The sequence below is a fragment of the Drosophila kikkawai genome, chromosome 3L, assembly GCF_030179895.1.
Source record: "Drosophila kikkawai strain 14028-0561.14 chromosome 3L, DkikHiC1v2, whole genome shotgun sequence".
NCBI classification, from domain to species: Eukaryota; Metazoa; Arthropoda; class Insecta; order Diptera; family Drosophilidae; genus Drosophila; species Drosophila kikkawai.
In genome coordinates this window covers 14,240,431-14,247,388 of record NC_091730.1, presented here as the reverse complement: position 1 = coordinate 14,247,388, position 6,958 = coordinate 14,240,431, and the positions used below count along the sequence as shown (strand labels likewise).

Here is a 6,958-nt window from a genome sequence, read left to right as displayed (position 1 = left end):
CGTTCCCGGTCCCATCCCGACCCGTTCCTTCTCTGGGCCTTGTTGTTGAAAGTGATTGTACTTTATAGATTGTGAGCCTTTGTTGACTCGCATTCTGCAGAGCTTGTGCAACGTGTAAGACATGTTTGCCTTAGAAGCAGCCCCCACTCGAGGCTGAGCTTGAGTCATGCATGACAGAGTGCCGGGATTCATAGGAGAAGACCAGGTCTTGGTCTTTGGGAGGGCACGAAATAAAATAATACAAGTAATTAGAATATTTGTAGCTTATTCTCAACTAAAATATACTTTTCTCAGCAAAATTGTAAGCTCTTAAAAAAAAGTAAAATTAAATTACCATTTTAAATTAAATGTTTAAAGGAACTGATGATGTTTCAACCATTTAATATCCTTCAAAAACTTCCCCTGGTTATCTCCCTTGATGGATGCCTTAGTTCTGGGCTTGGCATAGACCATTTAAGCATTTTATATATAATTACACCATCGTTATGGAGTCTGCTGGTGGAATCCCCCAGTGGCCTGAACCATTAACATTGCCACACAGTGCTGCTGTCACCTGCAGGGCACCAGGATGGACGATCAACCCTTAAGCCGAGTGCGCAGTTTCCTTACAGATTTCCAAGGAAAACGATTCGCACGATAAACCCGCACTACGGCCTAATGAATTCAAATGAGCCGCCAAAGTTCATGGCCCCCGGGCTTTCCCCCGACCGAGGATTCCGTGCAGTATTAATTAGGGGAACCACTTACATCATTTCAGTTGGCGCGCAGTTAAAACAAGGCAGTGCTAAAATCATAACAGCTGTGACGTAACAAATGGCACCGGCGGGGGTTCGAGCCGGAGCCCGAAATCAACCACTTGAATTCCTTTTTTATGCCAGCCAGAATTGAGACATAAAACATTGCCGTGGTGCGGGCAGAAGCCCGGGCAACCCCTAATGAAGCCATCAACTCACGTAAATCGCCACAGTTGCCGCCGAAAGTTCTGTGCCCTAGCTGACCATGTAAGGATATAACAGGCAGGGACCTTTTGATGTGGGCCAAGCACTTGGGCAAATATTTGCACGAGGAACCAATCCATCCGGATCCGGGGTGGGTTCCGCAGAAGCAAATTGGAAACTTTAAAAGGGCTGCCAAAAGACGCAGAAAAATCCTTAATCTCGATGCGGGTCACCCTTGATTTATAAAAAATCTGAAAAACAAAAATCCAAACCAATATCCCTAAAAAATAAAAGACCAATGCTCTTTATGTGTTGCGGGTTAACGAGCCCGCGGTTCGGGCGATTACAATCAGTGACAGAAGGCAAAAGCCCAACCCCTGATCTAATCTCTTCGAGAGATTTGCAAGGTCCAGTCACTGACCCATTGGCGGATTTTTGTCAGGGGCCACCACCACCATATGGATAAAGGCAATCAACGTAAATTTGCCTGGACATATGTTATGTTGGGTAAAGTGCACGGCGGCAAGGGTTCTCCGCTAATAAATCGGAGAGGAGGGGATCCAGAGCCATTAACTGCTAATTGAGTACGTTTATAGATAGCCTGCCAAAAGCCACTAAATACTGGGCTTTGGTGACTGACAATAGGGGTTTTGGTCGTCGTCAGCGATTAACGAGCCCTCAACGAGTTGACATTATGAACTAAACCCGTTTGAAAACGAACCATTCAAGAGCAGCCAAAAAAAGCAACTTTCCATTTTTATGTCCACAGCCACATGCAGCTCACGTTGCGATCGGTCTTTTTCGAAATCGAATTTCGAGCATGCCATTGATAAGGCCAAGTTTGGCTGCCAGTTTACAACTGGCTCGTTGGTCTAGGGGTATGATTTCCGCTTAGGGTGCGGGAGGTCCCGGGTTCAAATCCCGGACGAGCCCAAGTTGAGTTAATTTTTTAGTTATTATAAAATAATTTAAAAATTTTAAATAAAATTTTTAGGGGTTATATTTAGATAAAAATGGATTGGATTATCTTTTTAAAACTTTGAAGTATATGTATATATGTTTTCTAGCTAATTATAAAGATTGTTTTCAACGAAATTGACCAATCTATGAATCTCTAGTTTTGAATTTAAACACTTATTTTAAAAGTCTTTATTCATTAGACACATTATCAAGTGGGCATCGATTTCCTATGTTGTTCAAAATGTCAAGAAGTTTATTTCGTTGAGCAGTAGATAATTGTTATGAATTCTTTTTTGTTAATAATAGTTAAATTTATACACCTATATAAGTAAACTTTCCTTTTCTCTTTTTGTAGCTTTTTACTGTCTTCCAAAGACTTTTATCATATTTATCTAATAGTTTCTTTAATTTAAACAAATTCACAATAATAATGAAATATTAATTAGTGCATTTATTTTATATAATTGTCTGTTATTTTTAACAAGTCGGGAAGCATTTCTGTTTGCAAGTGCTCTTGCTTAATTGCTTCATTAGTGCATCTGTTTATGTGTTTAATTTAATTGTAATACACATTTTGTATTTTTTTATAATTTCCTGAAAAGAGGTAATATATGTATGTTCAATATAAACACACAAATACGGTTTTGGTTAAGCATCGTGTGGAGCATTGATAAGAGAAATTGGTTTTTTTATGTAGAGCTATATTCGGCAGCCAATTTCCAACTGGCTCGTTGGTCTAGGGGTATGATTTCCGCTTAGGGTGCGGGAGGTCCCGGGTTCAAATCCCGGACGAGCCCAAGCTGAGTACTTTTTTGTTTTATTTACTCATAAATATATTAAACCCTTTTTAAATATTTAAAATATCAAAATATCATATTAATAATATGTTTAAAAGTCTTATCATCATTCAATTAACTAAAATTTCTTTTGAAATTTATATACTTTCATATATTTTGATTTAAAGGCAGAACCAAGTCAGACAATAAAGGTTTGATATTCGATCGTGTAAATAATAACAATTACCCGAGGCCAGGCCAAATTGGGCAATGGTAAGGCGAGTCGACTCGATTACCATCCCACTCCGGCAATGCCAGGTAAGGCCAGGTGGGGAGAGGACAGGAGCAAAGACAAGGGGACAGACAGACTGTCAGACAAGAGACATCACAGACAGGAGCATTCAACTGCACGTGTCTGCGACTCTTTGGGGCTACTCCCAATTGAAAGGCGACGCTCCATAGTGTAAAGGTGTAAGAAATACTACAAAAAATTTATTAAAATATTATTTATTTTGTTTTACAAATTTCTAGTAATATTATATACTCAAAATACAAATGAAAATGTATAAATAAATGTATTAAAATGTTTATAACCTTGCCACTTTGTGAACTTGATTTCCTCCAAACCTAAACTGTAATTGCAATTAAAACCAAGTTTTTCTTCAAGTGTAACAGACTTCAAGAGCAGTCTAGGCCCCGGTAAATGAATTTTATGCATTGGAAATTAACACAACAAACTTTTCGGCTTGGCCGACCAAGCAGACACCGGCAGAGTCGGCCCAGAGCTTATGGCTGTCATTACCCGAAATCCATTTGCAGCCCCCCGGGGCTCAGAGGGGTTTCCAGAGTGTGGGAAGGGGCAGATCTCTTTCGCATTGTAATAATACGGCACTCAGCCCAGCCCCGACCACATACTTTTCGACCCATCCTTCTCGCATGTATCCGATTGCAGTCCATAACAGCTGGAAGCACGTAAATCTCATTGTTTCGCTGCGTTTTGCATGCGTTTGAAGTGTCTGGTTGTCGATTCCGATTTCGATTTCAATGCCGGCGTCTGTCCGGATCCCCGCCAACCCCATCCCTGTTCCCAGTCGGTACTGGCCATGCTTACCCCTTTCCCCAAGGAGGCTGCAGTTGATAGTCTGGCTGTGCATGAGGAGTTACTATGCCTTCGGTAATGGTTAGTTTTATACCGATTGGACCGAGGTAAATCAAGCTTACTTAATATTATATAAATTATAAGTAAAATTCCGTTTTATAAAATATTTAATATAACTTTTACATTAGTTATTCCATTTATTACTATTTTTAGAATTTAATGGGTATTCTCTTAGTCGTTTCCCGGTTTCCCTGGACCTTCCTTATTTGATTTTTTTAACTGACAAATACATCACAGGAGCTGGCGGGAGGTTAAGGCCTGTGGTTTCAGCACCCGGCGACAAAGAGAGAAACAACTCGCTCCCTCAGTCCTCAGACCTCAGCCACAGCCTGCGGCTCTGCAATTGACTTGGACTCGTGGCGCATCAATGAGTGTGTTGTGTGTGTGTAGATTAGGTGTGTGCACTTTGAGAAGGGGAAATCCAATAAGTAATCAAAATAAATGGAAAATTTTCAGTTACCAATAAAATAATTTATACTTTATAGAAAATTGTTTGTACAATGTTAATGAGAAGATATTTCATCATTTTTTCCATAACAAATAGGGAAAGGTCATAAAAATTATACAAATAAAATTAGAAAACTATAGATTGTATTGAAATAATGGTTAGTTATTAAGAGTATAAATTACTCAAGAGGCAGTCAGAGATTTTTCAAAATTTAAGTACAAAAGAATATTATATAAAGTGTAAACAATAAGTTTAAAATTCATTAAAAAAATCTTTATAAATTACAAGATTTTCCCAATATTTTTGTTTGTTTTTCTCAGTGTTTCCAATATTTTGGTGTGCGTGTGTGAAGTGATTTTGTTGTTGCTGGGCTGCGGTTTTGGGTGATTTTTATGATGAGGCCCCCGGGCAACGGAACGCTTGGCTCCGGTTTTGATTGCCCTGCCGGAAACGGTGCTCAGGTTACGATTTAGCAGCGATTTAGCCGAGCATGAAATGGCAACTGCAGCACTTAACCACATAGCAACCGGCGGTAGTGACACCAAAGCCATCACCACCACCACCACCAACACCAGAGCAAACACCAGATGCCGACGAGCTTTTATCACCGTTGCGGATGCGAGTGTGTGTTTGTGATTGTTGCTTTTGCATTTAAATATAATATTTGTGCTGGCAATGTTAACATTTTCTCTTTCGACTTATCTAATTGCGGTTCTATAAATAGAACGCTAGAGGAACCTGAGCAATTGTCGCTCGAGCGCCACAAGTCAGGATGGCCGAGCGGTCTAAGGCGCCAGACTCAAGAGCTAATCTCTTGCCCTTGCACAAGGGTTCGATTCGAGCGTTCTGGTCCTCTCTGAGGGCGTGGGTTCGAATCCCACTTCTGACAATAGTTTTTTTTTAATATTTTACAGATATTAAATTATATTTGTTTGTGTTTTTTTATACGTTTCTATATAATTAAACTACAATTTCAATTAAATGTCATCTTAGTTTATCTCAAACGTAATTGATATAGTTTATTTTAAATATATTTCTTATGCCTCTTTCCAATCATAATTTATCAATCCTCAAACCCTCAATCCTAATAATCAGCTTTATCACTGCTCTTTCCAGACTCTTCTCGGCTGATTTGCATCAGCTGTCGTTGAATATATCTCTGTTAAACCTTAAATCTGATTCCGCACCTCATAAAACCCCCATGTCACATTATTTCCCCACGCAGCATGTCTGCTGCTAATTAGGTTTTCGCTTTTATATTTTTCTTTATGGTTTTTCCAACACGTGTTCGGGTTCGGGTCTCCCTCCTCGTTTTTCCTGCCCTTAATTCCCCGATCCCGCTGGCTGCTGCTGCTGCTGCACTTGAATGCACTTGTCAAAGTCCCGAGCTGTCGCCTACGTGGGTCCGATGCATTCTCCGGGCCACAGACAACATCGAACAACGGGGGAGTCCGCCGCCGCTGCCGTAAGCCACGCGTGCCACAATAGGCAGGCCCCACTGTCCCCCCTTGAGGCTGCCCCGTCTGATGCCACCTACAGTCGCTTTGATGGCCAACTGGAAACTCGATTTAAATCCAGTGCATATGCAAAGTGTCACGTAATTTCAATTACACAGCTTCAAAGACAGGGACAGCTACACTCTGAAAAAAGGGGAAAAAACTACAGAAATTATTTTGTTTAAAATGATTTTTTTTAGAAAAATATATTAAAAAAATAAATCTAATACTAAAATTACAAGTACAGATTCCTATAAGCCTAAAGCTTACTCAAAGACTTTGTTTTCTTTTTAGAATTATTCCAATTTTATTCCAGTGCCCTCGATTCAGGGAATTGGAGAAAAAAATAGCAATTCTCTAGCTCTGAGATAACAAGTTTTATAAACTAAACCAAGCGACAACGGTGCGTGCCACGCCCCTTTCCACCTCAGCGCCTCAGCGCCTGCTGCAAGTCCGGGAAAGTGGGCGCCTGAACGCGTGTTGCATGTCAATCACGGAGTGCACTTGTCAGGGGCAAGCAGGGAAGGTGAGGGAAGATGGAGGAATGCGGAGAAAGAGGGAGAAATTGAGAATCGGAGGACAGGGAAGGAGAAGCCGGGGGAAGTGACAAAGCCAAAGTCTGACAATGGCCGTGCGGCTTAGTGACCCATAATGCGTTTGCCAAGAGACCAATTGAGTTAGCCCACTTCCTCTGGCTTGGCGCGTTCCCGCTGCACTCTTCCCTCTTCTGGCCCTCTTCTGGCCATTCGTCTGGCCTCTCTTCTCACCACTCTTCTCCCCCATTTAGCTCTGTAATCTACATGTCGACTGTCGCCTACGCGTTCTATCGTTCTTGAGCTCGAGTTTTTTTCCTGTTGCAGCGATTGGCCTTGGCTTTTCCTCTACACTTTCCGAAAGGTATTCTTAGTTTTTCAATAACTTTTTATACCCTTGCAGGGTATTATAATTTCAGTCAGAAGTTTGCAACGCAGTGAAGGAGACGTTTCCGACCCTATAAAGTATATATATTCTTGATCAGCATCAACAGCCGAGTCGATCTAGCCATGTCCGTCTGTCCGTCTGTCTGTCTGTCCGTCTGTCCGTCTGTCTGTCTGTCCGTCTGTCCGTCTGTCTGTCTGTCTGTTTCTACGCAAACTAGTCCCTCAGTTTTAAAGCTATCTGAATGAAACTTTGCATATAGT

General features: G+C 41.0%; 3 non-coding genes across 3 annotated transcripts; all 3 read left to right on the top strand.

Annotated features, from left to right (window-relative positions):
* Nucleotides 1-1,799: 1,799 nt before the first annotated feature.
* Nucleotides 1,800-1,871, top strand: TRNAP-AGG (transfer RNA proline (anticodon AGG)). Its single transcript has one exon. It is a non-coding gene; the product is annotated as a tRNA-Pro (tRNA).
* Nucleotides 1,872-2,623: 752 nt separating this feature from the next.
* Nucleotides 2,624-2,695, top strand: TRNAP-AGG (transfer RNA proline (anticodon AGG)). The gene has a single exon. It is a non-coding gene; the product is annotated as a tRNA-Pro (tRNA).
* A 2,352-nt stretch (nucleotides 2,696-5,047) lies between these two features.
* Nucleotides 5,048-5,170, top strand: TRNAL-CAA (transfer RNA leucine (anticodon CAA)). Its single transcript has 2 exons — nucleotides 5,048-5,085; nucleotides 5,126-5,170. It is a non-coding gene; the product is annotated as a tRNA-Leu (tRNA).
* The last annotated feature ends 1,788 nt before the right edge of the window (nucleotides 5,171-6,958 follow it).